The 19,815-nt window shown below is 48.3% G+C and overlaps 1 protein-coding gene across 3 annotated transcripts in view; it reads left to right on the top strand.

Annotated features, from left to right (window-relative positions):
- NTNG1 (netrin G1) overlaps positions 1-19,815 on the top strand; it is an 800,162-nt gene that overhangs the window by 234,885 nt on the left and 545,462 nt on the right. The window lies entirely within an intron of this gene.

The following is a 19,815-nucleotide window of genomic DNA, read 5'->3' as shown; positions in this document are numbered from 1 at the left end:
CATTCCAGTTTGGACCCAGCCATATGCAAATAAGCCTCGACCCTGTGCCCCATGGGAACAGTCCAGCCCGAACTGCCAGGCCAGGTACTCCCTGAACTGGAAACAAGAATCCTAGGACCGGTTTCGGGGTTTCACCCCACCTCAGCCAGGATAGCTTGATTCCAGTGGCATGGAGAGCACGGGACTCACGTCTGAGCATACCCGTCCCACTCGGGGTGACAAATGCAAAAAGAACTGTTGATGGACAGAATGCAGAACAATGTCATACATTTAACCCAGATCTCTTGACTGGGGGTGAATGTTTTGATTTGTTCTGCATTCAGTCCATCAATTGTGTGTCTTTTGCTTTCTCGCCCTAAGTGCGCCAGGTATGCTCAGACGCGAGTCCTGGGCTCACTGTGCCAATGGAATCCAGCTATCCTGGCTGAAGAGGGGATAACATTGGATTGCCTTATGTGGAAATGTACCTTTTTAGGGGTACACTGGTGCAGGGTCACTCTTTTGTCCACGGGTCCAGGGATCAGCACTGGAGTTGGAATAAATACCAAGTTTATTATTCACTCATGAGTGGGACCACATCCACACAGCACTCTCAAGTGCTGCAAGGAGGTAGTACACTGAATTCACAAACCGTGTCCCTTTTATACACGATTTTCTGCACTGTAAGCATGTGAACAGAAATAGGAAGAACAAGTTTTAGAAATAGTTATTAGCAAACAAGGGCAAATGAATACCTACGTGGTCAGCAAAGTGGGAGGGGGAGCAGAAATGCTTATGGCAGCAGTAAATGGTTGACAGGTAACATCTATGACCAGGTGCACTGGCAGCTACAAGCACGTACATTGCTTTAGCTGAGTCAGGAAGTCAAAAAAAATAGATAACAGAAGCACAGTGAAAAGACGAGCAGCAGAGGACGGGAGCATTACGAAGGAAACAAGATGGACACCACAGCCAAAATGTTGCTTATGCTAAGTAAAATATTACACATTTCCACACTCAGTCCATCTAGTAAGTGCTAACATTTGATTGGGAATAGGCAAACAATTCATGTTTGGTGTCAGAGAAATTATAATTAAAATTCCTCTGAAATTTTACAGTCGGATTTTAAGTGACAATTTTGAATATGCCACTTCAAGAAAGTTGACATTCTCCTGCCCCAGGCATTTGGTGTTTGCAGCCTGCTCCTGGGTCACTTCACAGGGTGTAGTTTATTCCTCACAGACAGACACACAATAGAGGGATTAGGTGTGCATGGATGGGCCATTAACTGGCAGGATGAGGGCGGAGCAGGGCTTGCAACTAATTAGGCTGTGCCCTGTCTTCACACAAAGGACTCGTCACCACTGCATTGTTCATGCCAGCAGCTTGAAGCCAAGGCAAGGGAGGCCAGAAATTTCAAAGACTTCAGAGGGAATTATCTAGAAACGTTTACCTCAAAGAAGGCACCAGATAGAAATAGTGGACCTTAAGTCCCATCTTCTCAGTACACTCCTAGATCTGTGGATACTATAGACGAATGACTGCGGTGAGACTTTGCTGTCACAAGAACTGCCACTCTGGCCCTGCTACTCTGCTGCTCTGCTTCCCTGCTTGCTGAGAAGGAAGACTAGACTTGCACCCTTCATCCTAGGCTGACGTGACTCTAAAGGGCAGCCAGCTGACCTCCTGTCCTGTTCTGAGCTACAGGGCTCTAGAGTCTCCCCGCAATTGCCCAGCTACCTGCTGCCTGGATCAGCAACTGGACCTGCCTAAGCCCTGCTGGCCTCTGCTGTAGTGTGTTCCTGATCCCCAAGAGGTGCCCCTCAGGTCCTGGGCCTTTGGTATAGCATCAGTTGGGCGCTTTCTTCAAGCACAGGAAAAATTGTTACATTTTGGGCTCTTCAAGATCCAAGATCTTGCTGAAAATGCCGCCCAGTGAACAGACTCTTCGTGCCACAGTGATCACCAGTGACGCTCAGCAATGTGAGATATGTACTTCGTGCTACAGTATCGACAGCTCCAAGGGACCACCAACACAGAGCTCCAGCAACGACTGTCCATGACACCCAACAGGATGTGCATCCTACAGCAACAACCGTCCACGGCGCTTGACCATCGGCGACACTCTCCATGCTCCTCGAGCCCCTTCCTCCATAATCAGAACTCATCGTGCTGGACTTTGAAGGTAACTCTTTCGGCAAGGCTAACTCGGTCCCTGTGTCCTACAGCTCCATTGCGGTCAGTCTGAACTTGTGACTTTCACCCAGTCTTGCACATCCAGATAACCAAGAGTGGAGCTTTGTGCTTTTAGGTGCTTTATGTACCTGAAATCTTTAAAATTGAAGATTTCTAGTCTTCTGATTTGATTTTTGTCGCTTTGTGTCAAATAATATATTACATTTTACTCTATTTTTCTAAATTGGTGTGGGATTTTTATTGTGTTGTGTTTTCGCTTTATTACTGTTTCAAGTGCTGCATAAATACTTTACACATTGCCTTTAAGTTCAGCCTGACTGCTTTTGTGCCAAGCTACCAGAGAGTTAAGCACAGATTAATTTGGACTTTGCTTGGGACTTCACCCTGACAGGAATTGTGGTTGCTGCTTGACAAGGGTTTCACCTACCTCAACCAGTAACCCAATTTCCAAAAAATAGCAAAACGGTGCCTTGCAATTAGAACATAATTTGCAACAACATTGAACAATCTAACACACCACAATACAACAAATCAGCACTCCAAATCACAAAACAAATCTCCAAAGCACAACGAAATCAGGTGTCACCGGTTTTCTTGTGGCTAACGTGAGGAATTTTTCCAATGAGTAAATATTTTATCCGTGTCTTGGACCACTCACATTAGAAATAATGTGCTATAAAGTCCAGTAATGACCTTAAAGTTACATAGGGTTCCATATCTGTGCTTTAACATATTTCCAAGCTGAGCAGATCAGTTCACAGCCAAGCGCATCTATTTATCATGAACCAGATACAAGATAATGTCAGCTGCTTAATTGTGATGCTGACATTGATTGCTAATCCGCAGCCTGAGTCTATGAAGAATGCAAGCTGACACGTGTTTCTGTATGTCAGACATTTTCAATCCAGTCAGTGCAGAGATTGTGGATATGTAATTCATACCTCATTTAGGTAGCCAGAAAAGAGGTGACATAAACAGAATAGAGTATGTATGCAGGGCATTGGATGATAAAGGTGTTTTTAGGGTTTAGAGGTGGGTGAGGGTATAGGGGTAAAGGTGTTTTTAGGGTTTAGGGATGGGTGAGGGTATTGGGTAAAGGTGGTTTTAGGGTTTAGCGGTGGGTACAGGTATTGGGTGGTAAAGGTGCTTTTAGGGTTTAGGGGTGGGTAAGGGTATTAGGTAGTTAGGTAGTAGTAAGGGTATTTTTAGGGTTTAGGGGTTGGTTATTCGGCAAAGCCATTGAGATTTGGTCAGCGGACTATTGACCTGTGGAACTTGACCCAGGCCCCACACCTAAGCAGGTGGTGAAAAACCTTGGAGTGAAAATAGATCAATCACTTTCCATGAAAGATCAAGTCAAAGCCACCTGTGCAGTGCTTAATTTGAGCCGGGGCTTTCCAGTGCTAAGCACCGGCACTGAATTGGTTTCCGGTGCTCGGCACCGTCCCCTAATTGTCAAAACCATACCACGTGGTGGTACTGCTCATCTAATTTAGAGATGAGCAGAACAACGGTAGTTTAGGAATTCAATATACATTAAAAATTACTAATACCTGCCTCCCCAGCAATTCCTTTGGTTTTGGGGACCTGGAATAATCTGAACTGTGAGAGAGATGGTTACTAGTTGTTGTGGAGTGGTGTGGCTCACTGGTTAGAGGCAGCAGACCCAGAAGCAGAGGCCGGCCCGGGACCAGGGTTTAATTCCCGACGCGGCAGGGTCGTGGACCAGGGCCAGCGGACTCGATAATTCTCGCCTCAGCGCCTACTCTAACCAGGGATCACACTCGGCAACTCTGGGCATTAGCTTGCCTCATCTCCACAACGGCCCCCCACATTTGCTGGGGATGCCTGGTTTCACCTTGGAGATACCCAGGAGGGACCATCTCACAGGGATAGCCAGGACGGGTTCCCCAGCGGTCTACAGCGCCAGGACGCCTCAGGGCAGCAGTGCGCTTTACAAGACGCATACATTTACATTACATTTACATTTACATTTTGGCAGCGATGACAAGGGCGATGGGTGGTGCAAGCTGCAGCTGACTCCTGATCAGAGCCGTGACCCTTAATATTTTACAAATTAAGCACTGCACCTGTGGCATCTATTTTGCTGCAAGGTGGCTTTTTAAAAAAGTATTGCAGTGGATTCTGGACACTTCCATAAAAACGCTTATCAGGCTCTCATAACTAGTCACCTGATCTATGGGAACACCCTATAGGTAGAAATAAACTACACCTTAATGGGCAGTAGTGAAGAATACATCCACTCTGCTGATCTGCAATCTACCAGTGTGATCTTCCTCCACCCCCATTTTAAGGAAGCTTCACTTGCTGCCTATTACAAAGTGGTCTGTTTTCAAACTTTGCTATCTAGCACACAAAGCACTCTATAAGTTTGCCCCGCCTATCTATACTCACGACTCAGCTACTATCAGCCTTCCAGACAGCTCAGGTCCTCATACAAAGAGGGTTTTCGGATTCCTCGCATTCGTACTTCAAGATGTGGAGGCAGATGTTTTTCTTACACAGCCCAATACTACTGGAACAACTCCCTCTTCATCTTCGTACCTGCCCTGACTTTATAAGCTTCAAGAAGATGTTGAAAACCTGGCTGTTTTAGAAGACTTCCCACTTGACTGTTCCAGCGCAGTGCCAAAATACTTCTCCAGGAGTGAGTTGTGTGCTATACCAACAGACAGAAATACATAAAATAAATAAGGGATTTTGATTGGTAACGGTACTTATTGGGATTAGGGTGGGTAGGGGATATTGGGTGGTAAGTGTGTTTTTAGGTTTTGGGAGTGGGTAAGTGTTAGAAAAACCCCACTCCCACACCGAAAGGGTGGTGGTAATGGGGTCTTCCCAGACATACACTGTGGTAGCTTGGCTCGAGTGGTCAGGGGTCAGGCACCGTGCTAAGCATACGTCATACCCACACAATAACCATGCGTGCATCCGTTCCAAAAACGACACTACACCTTAAAAATTATACTGAAAATATATCTCTTTATCTTCTTTTCTCTAAGTTGCTGATTAAATAAATAATAATACAATCACAGTACACAAGGCTTTTTCTTAAAAAGTGCAGGTCAAATAAATAGTAACACTTTACAGGTGTAATAAATAGGATCAGGTCAAATAAATACTGCGAGGCAATAAATACTGTGCAGGAATAAGTTAGCTCAGGACAATAAATACATCACAGGAATAACTTAGATAAATACAATAAATACAGTACCCTCAATAAATAATATCAGCCAACCATGACATTTGTAAAATCAGATCACATTTAAAATACTATGGGCTGATTTGGCCGAGTCACAGCTTATGGTTAGGTGGATGGCCTGAGGGGTATACTCCCTGGCTTGGACAAGGCTGAGGCCTAAACTGAGGTAGATCAAGGGGGAATCTAGAGATCTGGCTCTCCCACACTACACAACCCCTCTGTATTAGTCTCAGCTCACCCCTGGCACAATCAAGCTGGTTCCAGCACCTCTCTAGCCCCTAGGATAGTCTCTCAGGGCTCCACAGGGCCTTAGGCGCCCTCTATTCCACTTACTGCCCTTTTTATGAAGCTCCGACGCCGCTGGAGTCGTGTCGACGCCGTGAGGCGGTTCCGGTTCGATGTCGGCGGCCTCGGCTCAATGACAGTTCTTGTCGACGCCGGTATGCGGTTCCGGTTCGATGTCGGCGGCCTCGGTTCGATGTCGGCTCCGGTTCAATGACGTCGGGCAGTCTTGGCTCGATGTCGACTTCGGGCGGCTCCGGTTCGATGACGTCGGGCGGCCTTGGCTCGATGTCGACTTCCGGCGGCTCCAGAGTGCGATCTCCACTCCCGACCTCCGGTGCTCCTTCCTTCAGGTTCCGGCGACTCCGGAGTGCGACCTCCACTCCCGACCTCCGGCACGATTCTCTTCAGGTTCCGGCGACTCCGGAGTGCGATCTCCACTCCCGACCTCCGGCACGCTTCACCTCGGTCTCCGGCGACTCCGGAGGGCGGACTTCACTCCCCCGTCGACGCCGCACACTCGACCTCAGGTGACTTCCTCCTCGACCTCTGGTACTCTCCACGACCTCCGTCGGCGCCCTCTCTCGACCTCTGGCGGCTCCGGGTACGACGTCTGCCTTCCAGTCAGCGCCGCTTCTCCACCTCGAGCTCCAGGTCTCTAGGCTTCTCGACGTCGGACTTCAGGTAGTGACCAGTAACCAGGTCAGGTACTTGCTGTTCTTTACTTTTAAGGCCTGTCCCTGCTGTCCAGGTCCTTAAGATGGTTTTTCTTGCTTTCTCCCACACAGGGCTCCAGGCTGGGCTCAGTCAGTAGGGACTAGTATCAAGGGTGGGTTTATGGACCCCACTCCAGGCACAAGTTTCCACCCCTGTTGCCTCACTCCTTCCTCCTTCAGGTTTCTGCTGCTCTCTCTTCACCAGTCAGGTGCCAACTGCCAGCTCCAACTGTCAACTCTGGCTTAGCTTCCCAACATTCCAAACCGCCTCCAACTGTCACAGGGTTCCAGAATGTTGCAGAAGGTTCTAGTAGGTTCCAGTGGGTTCTGATGATGTCACAGGTGGCCACCATTTTGTGCTCCAGGCCCTCAGACAGAAGTTCCAGGGGTAGATAAAATGGCTCCCTGAATCTGCATCAATACTAAAAAGTCTGGTGGTTCCCAAAAAGGAAAAAATACTAACAGGGTTTGAGGCAAAAGTGGGACAAAATAAATAATGATGAGGAGGGACCACCCAAAGGGCTGACAGGTCTAACACGCGTCCCCCCCAGCTGAAAGTGGGGAGAGCTACCCAACCCCTTGGGAGTTCTCATCACTAAGGCGGAAATACCTTGAGAGACCGTCTGCATTGGCGTGGTCCACTCCAGGCCGATGTTCCACCTGAATGTCCATTCCCTGTAGGGAAATAGACCACCTCAACAACTTGGGATTCTCCCCCTTCATCTGCATCAGCCAACGAAGGGGTCTGTGGTCGGTCTGAACCAGGAAGTGCGAGCCAAACAGGTATGGCCGCAACTTCTTCAGAGCCCATACCACTGCAAAGGCTTCACGCTCTATTGCACTCCACTTCTGTTCCCTGGGAAGTAGTCTCCGGGATAGGAAGACCACGGGTTGATCCAGACCCTCTTCATTGAGTTGCGATAACACTGCCCCAATGCCATGTTCTGATGCATCTGTCTGGACAATGAACTCCTTGGAAAAGTCTGGGGCCCTTAAGACCGGGGCCTCGCACATGGCTTGCTTCAGCTTCATGAAGGCCTGCTGACAAGCCTCCGTCCAGACTACCCGTCGAGGTTGTTTCTTGGACGTGAGCTCCGTGAGGGGGGCTACAATGGTTCCGTACCCCTTCACGAAGCGGCGGTAATATCCCGTGAGGCTCAAAAAAGCTCGGACCTCAGTCTGTGTCTTGGGGGGTTCCCAGGCCATGGTGGCCTCGATCTTCGCCTGGAGGGGTTGCACCGCTCCCCTACCCACCAAGTGTCCAAGGTACACTACCGACCCCTGCCCGATCTGGCACTTGCTGGCCTTGATCGTCAATCCAGCTTGTCTCAGGGCCTGGAGAACAGCTTGCAGGTGACGCAAGTGATCCTCCCAGCTGTTACTGAAGACGGCTATGTCATCCAGATAAGCAGCAGAGAAACTCTCCATTCCGGTGAGGATCTGGTTTACCAGGCGCTGAAACGTGGCAGGTGCGTTCTTGAGCCCAAAGGGCATCACACAGAACTGGTAGTGGCCATTGGGCGTGGAGAAGGCTGACCTTTCCCTTGCTCCATCAGTCAAAGAGATCTGCCAGTACCCAGAAGTAAGGTCAAAGGTACTTAGATATTGGGCAGCTCCCAGCCGGTCAATCAATTCATCCGCCCTTGGGATCGGATGAGCATCAGTCTTGGTTACTGAATTCAGTCCCCGGTAGTCCACACAGAACCTCAGTTCCGGTTGGGCACCCGGTGGTGCAGCTTTTGGTACTAGTACCACCGGACTGGACCAGGGGCTGCTAGAAGGTTCGATCACTCCTAGCTCCAGCATCTTAGTGACTTCACTGTTAATGCTGGCCTTCACCTTGTCTGACATCCGGTAGATCTTGGACTTCACAGGTGGGCTGTCTCCTGTGTCCACGTCATGGACGCACAGGTGAGTCCTACCCGGGACAAGGGAGAACAACGAAGAGTACTGCCCCAGGACCTGGCGGCAGTCCTCCTGCTGTTCAGGAGTTAGAGATGGGGAGAGAATCACTCCCTCCACCGACCCATCCTTCTCTTGAGACACAAACAAATCGGGGAGAGGCTCGCTTTCCGCGTCCTCTGCTCCGTCAGTCACCATCATCAAAATGACTTCGGGCCTCTCGTGGTGGGGTTTGAGGCGGTTGGCATGCAGCACCCGTAGGGGCTGACGAGGGGTTTTAAGATCCACCAAGTAGGTAGCCTTACCCTTCTTCTCCAACACCTCAAAGGGTCCTGACCAGCGATCCTGGAGGGCGCTAAGCTCTCCCGGTTCGATCACCCACACCTTCTGGCCAGGCTCCAACTCCACCGGGTGAGCGTTGTGGTCATACCACGCCTTCATTACTGCTTGGCTGGCCTCCAAGTTGTCAGAAGCTTGCTTCCACAACTTAGCCATTTGGCTCCGGAAGGCCAGCATGTAGCTCACCGCGTCCTGGGGAAGCTTTCTGGGAGTTCTTTCCCATCCGTCTCTCACCAGGTTGAGAGGTCCACGTACAGGGTGCCCATACAAAAGCTCGAAGGGGCTGAAGCCCACTCCCTTCTGTGGCACTTCCCTGTAAGAAAAGAGTAGACAGGGTAGGAGGACGTCCCATTTCCTCCGCAGGCTTTCAGGCAGACTTCTGATCATGCCTTTCAGGGTTTTGTTAAACCTCTCCACCAGACCATTGGTCTGGGGGTGGTAAGGAGTTGTGAACCGGTAGGTCACTCCACACTCCTTCCACATAGCCCGCATGTACGCTGACATGAAGTTGGTCCCCCTGTCGGACACAACTTCCTTGGGAAAACCCACTCGGGTAAAGATTCCCATCAGGGCCCTAGCCACAACAGGTGCTGTAATGGTCCTCAGAGGTATTGCCTCTGGGTACCGTGTGGCATGATCCACAAGAACCAGGATAAACCTGTGACCAGCTGTAGTAGGTGGATCTAACGGACCCACAATGTCGATGCCCACCCTTTCAAAGGGGGTGCTAACGACAGGAAGTGGTTCCAGGGGAGCTTTCAGCTTCACCCCTGTTTTCCCACTGGCTTGGCAAGACACACATGTCTGGCAGTAGGTATCGGACGACACTTTCATTTGAGGCCAATAAAAGTGTGGGACAAGACGGGCGAAGGTCTTGTCTTGCCCCAGGTGTCCTGCCAATGGGATCTCGTGAGCCAACTCCAGAAGGAAGGCTCGATAACGTTGAGGGACTACCAAGGCTCGTGACGATCCATGTAGGGGTGCCTTGGGTTCACTGTAGAGGAGGCCATCCTTCCAGTAAACACTGTAGTTCCCTTCAACGTTCCCTGCTGCCTGGGCTGCGGCCTGACGCCTCAGCCCCTCAAGGGTAGGGCACTCCCTCTGGCCCTGGCAGAATTCCTCCCTGGACGGGCCTCCCTCCACGTGCCACTCGGCCGGGATGGGTAGGTCCTCCAGTTTGGTAACATCCCCCACCGCAGACTCCTGGTCCACCACCTCCGGTGGCCTATCCGTCCTACGGGGGGCGGACGCCGAGGCAGGCTCCTCCTGTCCTCGGTTCTTCCCTTGACTGGCAGCTGGCTGGGCCTTTGTTCCAGGCTCCAGCCGAAACGAACTCCCTCTCCGGGTAGTCGCGGACCTTGTGCTCACACAGGCCCAGTCAGGTGTACCCAGCATCTCAGTATGAGTCCGGTATTCCACCTCCTTCCAAGCATTGTGCTCCATGTCATTCCCTAGCAGACAATCGACTGGCACGGCAGGGCTTACGGCAACTCGAAGTGAACCTGCAACCCCTTCCCATTCAAAGGGAACCTCGGCCACCGGATAGTGGCCTGTTCTGCCGTCAGCCATCGCGGCTGGGTGGAGTACATCGGGAATTACCTGCTCTGGAGACACCAGTTGGCTACGTACCATAGTCATACTGGCTCCTGTGTCTCTCAGAGCCTCCCCTCTTTGGCCGTTGATGGTGACCCACTGCCCATACTTTGCGGTATTTGCGGGCACCTGGATCTTAGGAACCATCTCCCGTTCTCCCAGGGACACTAAAGTGACACCCGCCCACTCCCTTCCCTTAATTAAAGGCATCTCCTCCCCGAGCACTACACTAGCTACTCCGGGGGCCTTTCCTCCAATGGGAGGGGGTGGTCGTTTTGGGCACTTCGCATCTCCCTTATAGTGTCCAACGCCACCGCACTCGAAGCAATGGACAACCCTTGGCTGCTGACTCTGGCCAGGATTAGGGTTTCGGGGTGGGTTAGCCCTAGGGGTGAATCCTGTTCCCTTCCCTTGGAAGTTATTTTGGGGGCCTTTGGAGAACTCCTTTTTCTTTTCCCCTCCCTCTTTCTTCTGGGGGGCGCCCTGTCCGGCCTTTTGAGTATCCCCTCCAGTCCCCCTTGTGGACACCCGGGTACTAGCCCAAATGTCCGCCTCCTCAGCAAGCTTCCGGGGATTGGTCAGCTTGCTATCCACCAGGTGTTGACGCAGTTCAGGGAAACATTTTTCGAGCAGGTGTTCCTTCAGTACTAAATCAAACAACCCCTCGTAGTTCCTCACTTCACTGCCCTGAATCCAACCCTCTAGTGCCTTCTTTGCATAGTCCAGGAAGTCCACCCAATTCTGTGTGCCCAGTTTGTGACTACCCCGGAACTTCTGTCTGTACTTTTCGGGTGTTAGTCCAAACTTTCTTATGAGCGCCACCTTCATGGTGGGGTAGTGGGTCTGCTCATCCTCCTCTAGGGCCAATAATGCATCCCTACCAGCTGGAGGCATGTACTTGTACAATCCCCCTCCCCAGTACTTCTCTGGAACCCCATGGGCCCTTAACGAGACCTCATAGGCCGCTAGCCACTTGGCGATATCGTCACCCGCTCCATAGCTAGCTACTATGTCCTTTGGCAGGTAGGGTTTGGGTTCCCTGGTGATTTCTTGGTCTTTGCTGCCACCATTAGGAACAGTGTGTGCCCCGACTCTTAGGATCTGAAGATCTATCTCTTTCAGCCTTAGCTCATGAGCCATCCTCTGTTCCTCCTTCTCTTTCTCCAGCCTTGCTAAGTCCCATGTGAGCTGTCTTTTCTCCCTCCGGTCTGTTAACTCCACTTCAGATAAGCCACCGCTAGAGACAGTGCTGCCCTTCCTGGAAATGGTTCTGGGCCCCGCTACTAGGTTCCCCACCTCAGGTTGGTACAAACCAGCTCCCTCACTGTCGGGCTCTCTATCCCTGTCCTCCTCCTCAGCCTTGCTTTCTCGTCGTGCCTCCCCCCAAGCCCTTAAGCTGGTTTGGAGTGCACCCTTCTTTGCTCCTGGGGGACAATACACCCCCTCCCGCTGACAAAACTCCCTGAGTTGGGCCACAGTATAGGTTTCCAGGTCTTCTAGCACAAACTCCATTTTGCCCACTCAGAACAGAAGACAGGTTTTTACAGAAGCAATGCAGGGGGGTACCTTTTATAATACCTCCTCCCACCACCAGAGTAAATTTGGAAAAACAAAAACTCACAATTAGGAAGGCCGCTTTGAGAAAACTCCAGGTGTAGGCCTATGGACTACCCACAGTTATTGTCGAGTATACGTAGGCACAGCTCTATCCCACCGCTGAACACCAATTATGTTAGAAAAACCCCACTCCCACACCGGAAGGGTGGTGGTAATGGGGTCTTCCCAGACATACACTGTGGTAGCTTGGCTCGAGTGGTCAGGGGTCAGGCACCGTGCTAAGCATACGTCATACCCACACAATAACCATGCGTGCATCCGTTCCAAAAACGACACTACACCTTAAAAATTATACTGAAAATATATCTCTTTATCTTCTTTTCTCTTAGTTGCTGATTAAATAAATAATAATACAATCACAGTACACAAGGCTTTTTCTTAAAAAGTGCAGGTCAAATAAATAGTAACACTTTACAGGTGCAATAAATAGGATCAGGTCAAATAAATACTGCGAGGCAATAAATACTGTGCAGGAATAAGTTAGCTCAGGACAATAAATACATCACAGGAATAACTTAGATAAATACAATAAATACAGTACCCTCAATAAATAATATCAGCCAACCATGACATTTGTAAAATCAGATCACATTTAAAATACTATGGGCTGATTTGGCCGAGTCACAGCTTATGGTTAGGTGGATGGCCTGAGGGGTATACTCCCTGGCTTGGACAAGGCTGAGGCCTAAACTGAGGTAGATCAAGGGGGAATCTAGAGATCTGGCTCTCCCACACTACACAACCCCTCTGTATTAGTCTCAGCTCACCCCTGGCACAATCAAGCTGGTTCCAGCACCTCTCTAGCCCCTAGGATAGTCTCTCAGGGCTCCACAGGGCCTTAGGCGCCCTCTATTCCACTTACTGCCCTTTTTATGAAGCTCCGACGCCGCTGGAGTCGTGTCGACGCCGTGAGGCGGTTCCGGTTCGATGTCGGCGGCCTCGGCTCAATGACAGTTCTTGTCGACGCCGGTATGCGGTTCCGGTTTGATGTCGGCGGCCTCGGTTCGATGTCGGCTCCGGTTCAATGACGTCGGGCAGTCTTGGCTCGATGTCGACTTCGGGCGGCTCCGGTTCGATGACTTCGGGCGGCCTTGGCTCGATGTCGACTTCCGGCGGCTCCGGAGTGGGATCTCCACTCCCGACCTCCGGTGCTCCTTCCTTCAGGTTCCGGCGACTCCGGAGTGCGACCTCCACTCCCGACCTCCAGCACGATTCTCTTCAGGTTCCGGCGACTCCGGAGTGCGATCTCCACTCCCGACCTCCGGCACGCTTCACCTCGGTCTCCGGCGACTCCGGAGGGCAGACTTCACTCCCCCGTCGACGCCTCACTCTCGACCTCGGGTGACTTCCTCCTCGACCTCTGGTACTCTCCACGACCTCCGTCGGCGCCCTCTCTCGACCTCTGGCGGCTCCGGGTACGACGTCTGCCTTCCAGTCAGCGCCGCTTCTCCACCTCGGGCTCCAGGTCTCTAGGCTTCTCGACGTCGGACTTCAGGTAGTGACCAGTAACCAGGTCAGGTACTTGCTGTTCTTTACTTTTAAGGCCTGTCCCTGCTGTCCAGGTCCTTAAGATGGTTTTTCTTGCTTTCTCCCACACAGGGCTCCAGGCTGGGCTCAGTCAGTAGGGACTAGTATCAAGGGTGGGTTTATGGACCCCACTCCAGGCACAAGTTTCCACCCCTGCTGCCTCACTCCTTCCTCCTTCAGGTTTCTGCTGCTCTCTCTTCACCAGTCAGGTGCCAACTGCCAGCTCCAACTGTCAACTCTGGCTTAGCTTCCCAACATTCCAAACTGCCTCCAACTGTCACAGGGTTCCAGAATGTTGCAGAAGGTTCTAGTAGGTTCCAGTGGGTTCTGATGATGTCACAGGTGGCCACCATTTTGTGCTCCAGGCCCTCAGACAGAAGTTCCAGGGGTAGATAAAATGGCTCCCTGAATCTGCATCAATACTAAAAAGTCTGGTGGTTCCCAAAAAGGAAAAAATACTAACAGGGTTTGAGGCAAAAGTGGGACAAAATAAATAATGATGAGGAGGGACCACCCAAAGGGCTGACAGGTCTAACAGTAAGCGTATTGGGTGGTTAGAGTATTTTTAGGGTTACGGGCTGTTAAGGGTATTGGGTGGGTAAGGGTTATTTTAGGATTTGTGGTGGGTAAGGATATTGGGTGGTAAGTGTGTTTTTAGTGTTTAGAGGTGGGTAAGGGTATTGGGTGATAAGGGTGTTTTTAGGGTTTTTGGTGTGCATAAGGAGTGATAAGGGTGTTTTTAGAGTTTAGGGTGGGTGAGGGTGTTGGAGTTAGGGTTACAGGCTCTTTATAGTTAGGAAATAGAATTCAAAAAACCTTATAAATTAACTGAATAATCCAAAGGTTGCAGGGACGATATAGTTAGGCTCAGAATTCACTCATACAAAACCAGTGAAATTCAGAAGTTATAGTTGCCTGAGCTAACTATAACGTATGCCCTGCAATGCACTTCTTATGAACTCACATATTACATCATTCATGACATGATCAGTGACAACACTGATGACATGATGTGGGCTTCCCCGCATTAATTGCAGATTTTGCCCTGGGGAGATGGCGGTTCCCAGGGCACGGGGGAGGCCCACCAGTTTATTAAGAAACAAGCCCCGAGATGTGGTGGTCCCTGGGGCAACAAGATGCCCCAGGAGGCGGGGTCCACGCTCCCCCCTCACTTATTATCACAACTAGGCCATTAACTACCGAAGCGTGGGAGTCTGCACTTTGTTTTTAAAAAATATTTTAGCCAGTTCCGCGGATCCAGCTGAACATTTTTTTTGTATTCATTTGTGAACCCTGTGGGGTCCCTGTAGGGATCTCCCAAGAGACCTATGGGGTCAGGGTGTTTCTACCCTGCCCCCTTTTCTTTTTGTTTACATTTTTAAATATTTTTTTCTGTGACTCAAGCCGATTCACAAGATGCCTACCAACACTTCCTGGTTTGAAGTGCTGGCTGCCAATCAGATCTCAGCACGAGATCGGGAGGGGTCACGAACCCTTCGAGCACTCAGTGTATATCTGAAAAACCTTTAAATAACTCAGACACCACAAGGCGGATTTACACCAATTCACAAAAAAGGTTGATTTCTGTGCAAACAGCTACCTTCCTTCCAAATCTGGTGTAATTCTGTTCAGTCTTGTCTAAAGGACGTATGGAAATTAACATGGGGAAAATGTCTTTTACTTGGCCCCCACTTGACGGATCACCCCGAAACTTTTAAGACAGCAGCTGAAGTGAGTGTCGAAGTAGTTGAAATTTCATGAGGATTTGTCAAATGACACCAAAGTTATTTGCAAAGCAAAAAACGCTCTTCCTATGGAAACTTCATCGTAACTATAACTACCAACCGGCGACCACCAGTAGGTAATAAATATATAGATATAGATATACACACACACACACAGAGACACACACACACATATATATATATGTATATACACATATACTTGCATAAATATATGTATGCATGTATGTATATATATATATATATGTGTGTGTCTATGTATATATATAAAAATTTAGATTTCACTTACCTGATATATACTTATATTTTTGTTGTCAAGGTATACATGTAGAGGCATATGGATGGTAAAAACTTGCATGGTAAAAGTAATGTGTACTAAAGGCAATTCATGGTAAAGTATGCGTGGTAAAGGCATGTATGGTCCCATCATACATCCGCTTCACATAGGTTCCTAGTGCTCATAGCTATGTATTCCATACCCAGAATGTGGAAGCCGGTGCATTAAAAAGCTCCACTCCTCAGTCTAGCCTTGCATTCGTTTGCCCTGCTTAGTTTCTATGAGAAAAACTTGTAATAAATAGATGTGTTAACTTTGTATACTGGTGAGGGGAAAAAAGAGTTGCACAAGGCATGAGAGAAGTATGTGTGAGGGCAAGAGCCTGGGTGGGCCAGTGGGTGGAAAGGTTTGAGTAAATTGGAATTGATGGAGCCTGGAAAGCAATCAGATCTTGATGACCCCCAAAGAGTGTCCCTAAGGAGTTAAGAGCTGTAACATTACTGATTATATTTTTGTGCTCGGGAATGTCTGATGGAGCTCTGCAAAATCCTCATCTATTATTAATGTTCGAGTGCACTTATGAACTAGGTATACACTATTAAATGTTGCCTGCTGAGGGTATTAGATTGGGCCATCCATTTCGGAGTGGCACTTTCCTCTCGTATGCTGACATAAAAATAAGATGAGGGCCACCTTAGGGTTTTTTCCATCTAAAATAAACCCCTATGATTTGTGTTGTGTTTGACAATCAACTTGTTTGGCTGCTGCTACTGCCCGTGATGCCTCCCGCGCAAGCCAGCCGCCTCCTGCTGCGTAAGCAGGAACCTTTACCAGCAGAAAAAATAAATTATGAATTAAAGTCGACAGAATCCTGTCACAAGCTCCCATTAATGAACACCACGGAGGATTGGCTGCCTCGCTCCTCTTTGTCTTCGGTAATTTATACCCAATATCCCACAGATTATGCAGAGTAGATGTACGAATGTTTGTTGTTGCTTCCCATTTAAGCAACTAAGCTGGATTTTATAAATTGCAGGAACTAAGAAGGGAAGAAATAGATGCTTAAAACAGGTTCCTGGGGGTAAATATTTAAACAAAGTGCAGCATACGTCTTTCTAAAGATTGCGGCTTCTGGTTGGTGGTTGTTTTCGTTTCCTTTGCATAAAACTGTTTCCAAATAAACCTGGCTATTTGTTGCGATAATGGGTTTCGGCGCGCGGCTCGGCTTTTGAGAAAATGCGCGAGACTTCCACAAAGCAGCATGCAAATTTATTTAGGGCAACAATGCAATGTATCAGACAAGTAACTGGGTTGGGGATGAAAGGGGTCTAAGGGAGCTCTACGGAAGCCGGAGTGAATCCTCTTTCTCTTAAGTCTTTTCATTTCGGTAAGAGGCTGGGCTTTGTGTGTGAGAGAGTCGGAAATCTGCCTCCAGTACAGCCAGGGGCGAGGAGCGTGGTGCAAAATGCCTGAAAATGCACCTGTGCTTCTTATTTGAAACAAAGGCTCGCTACGTTTACTGCTGAGCATTACCACCTGCATTGTCACAATTACACCTTTTATTGAGGGGTCGCTATTGTCTCCTGTGGTCTAACAACGGTATTATACAAGATCTACAAATGTAGTCAGTCACACAAGGGCTGGTGCACAAAGCTTTCCCTGTGTGTATGTGTGAATTAGCAACGGTGAAATCTACAATAATTCTAAACCACACTTGTAAATTCGGCGCACTTCACAACAAAACTACCCCCACGGGCCTAGGTGCTTTCTACACGTGCCTGCTTTACACAGTGTATTCGTACATTATGTAGGCATCATTTTACCAATAGGAGTGTGCAGTTTGGATTTCACAATAGTTAGTATCAGAAGCGTGTCAATAATAACCAAGGATAACCAGTACGAGTGTGTAGAACACTCACAAAGTAATAATGTTTTTGGTATAAACAAAAGTTTAGAAATTAATTTACCACACTTAGCTGAGCACAAAACTTACACCATAAGGAGCCAGGCGAAAATCATAGCAGAAAGTACACCAATACATGCAGCTTTACCAAGGTACATGTAGGAAGGAATGGCTTGTGTAGCTAAATAGTCATTTGCAGCAAAGACTTGCTTAATTTGAATAAAAATGATACAGTGTTTCTCCTTTCTATAGAAACATCTACTGTACAAAATCATTAAGTCTGCCCACGAGACACGATTCACAAAGAAACCTAGAAATTAGTCTGGTTGGGTTGTGTTAAGGTGGAAGCACCTTTTGGGGAATTTTGAAATAATTGCAAGAGTCCAACTAAGAAAGTGTGTCTACTGTAGCCTGTAAGGGACACTGACATTTATAAGCATTACAAATTCAGAAAAATGTCATATGTGTATTTCGAAATAAGCATAGTTAATTATCCAGTAACTTTTTTTTATCAGTTCTATGAGGGGTTGGCATTCTCCATGGCGACCCCCTCACCCGCAAGCGAAACCTCGCCCCCAACGCCCTCCCCAGTTTTGAAGGTGTTTCCTCTTTTCCAGAATGAAAGACGATTTACTCCTGCCATTGACAAGCTTTGCTCACTGTGTCCCTTTCCAGCGTGGAAAACTACCTGCTAAAGGTCGGTGAATACTAAAAAAACTTCTGAGTTTGTGTGTGTTCATTACCTTTCGCTAGTGTCCCCATCCTGGAATGGCCACAACTTGCTCTTGACAGCAGATTTAATCTCACTTAAAATCCCGCCAATCCTGTGTAATGTTGCGTGTGATTAAACCTTTTTCTATTTTTTGAATGACACCATTTAATTTGCACCTGTCCATTCTACGTTTTGCACATGTAGGTGCCACTTAGAGGTACAAATGGCTTGGTCATACCGGTCTAAGGTTGGGAGCATGGGCACCGGCCATGCTCGATGTGACTACCATCCCTCTTCCGCATGCCTTGCAGCCTATATAGCTTCGCTCATAAAATCACAGGTGCCCGAATGCCCGCCAAAAAGATCAACTCATACGCAGACCATTGGGGACTTCTCAATTAACAAGTAAGTACCATTGCCCATTGGCACCACATTTATGGTGATCTAGAAAAAGGTGTGTGCACTACTTACACTCCCAGGCTGCAAAATAGCCTTTGTCGTCGTTGTGCTTGCCAAACTCACCAGGGCTTCTAAAAAGAATGCTAATTGCATTCATTATAGAAGTGATAATTTGGAGATTGCTTTTTTCCAATTCAAATTCCTCACAGAGCACTGCAATCTATTTTTTCAGCTTTGAAAGGAGCTGCCTTTCTGTTCGAGTTGGATTGATTTTGGGTGATGTGGTGGTAACTGAAATCCTATTAGGACTCCAGGGTATTTATATACTGCTGAAGTTAACATCTTTGCCCTAATGAGTTTCTAGCATTTGTTTTTGACGTAAGTTACAGCGAAGCAGCCTTGCCAGTAAAATTGAAGGGATTATTCACTTTATGTTGACAACATGCTGTTTGGGGGAATTATAGAGCAGAGCATGCTGATTAATTCTGGCTATTGTGCCAAGCTTAATTTATTGTGTCGGAGAATATAATTTGAGATAAAAAAGACATACTATCTGATATCACCAGCTAGCTGGCTGACATTCTGCATCTTTAACACACAATTAGTTTTCAATGGGACCCATTGCGTTATCAACATATTGCTTTGTCTTTTTTGGGTTGTTTTTTTTTTTTTGCACTTTTGCGGGTTTGGGGAAATGCTGCTAGCGGATGGAATTGAAATGTTTTATTTCTCATTGGGCTTGATAGTTTCTGAGCAACAAGCTCAGCAAGGTGTGCACTCGCACACAAAATGCATGTGAGTTATTGACATCAACTAGCACCAAGCTAAGCTGGTGTGTAAGCAAAGAGCAATCAGGAAACTCAGCATACTACATAAAGGCCAATAATTGGGAACTAAGACACACTTTGCTGGTGTCATAAAAACGTCCCACTTCACTATAAACACTTGGGTCTTGAAGCATTTACATGGCTGACCTTACAAACTTCAGTGTTTCCCCATTGTTGTTCAATTCTAAGGAGGGAGGGAGGGAGGGAGGGAGAAAGGGAGAGAGGGAGGAAGGAAGGAAGGAAGGAAGGAAGGAAGGAAGGAAGGAAGGAAGGAAGGAAGGAAGGAAGGAAGGAAGGAAGGAAGGAAGGAAGGAAGGAAGGAAGGAAGGAAGGAAGGAAGGAAGGAAGGAAGGAAGGAAGGAAGGAAGGAAGGAAGGAAGGAAGGAAGGAAGGAAGGAAGGACAAGACTAGGGTGTGATGATCAATAAGGGTTATGGTTCTTCAGTGGCGGAGTAGTGGAATTGGCAAGGATATAGTAGCATTTTGTAGTTAATAGAGATGAAGGCAGACCAAGCTGGCTGGTCTTGCTCCGGCCCCACTAATGAGAACCACCTGGTACAAAACAGATATGAAGTTTGCAA

Source organism: Triturus cristatus, chromosome 4_2 (genome assembly GCF_964204655.1).
Source record: "Triturus cristatus chromosome 4_2, aTriCri1.1, whole genome shotgun sequence".
Lineage (NCBI taxonomy): Eukaryota > Metazoa > Chordata > Amphibia > Caudata > Salamandridae > Triturus > Triturus cristatus.
The sequence above is the reverse complement of the archived record's forward strand: the minus strand, read 5'-3'. Positions and strand labels throughout refer to the sequence as shown.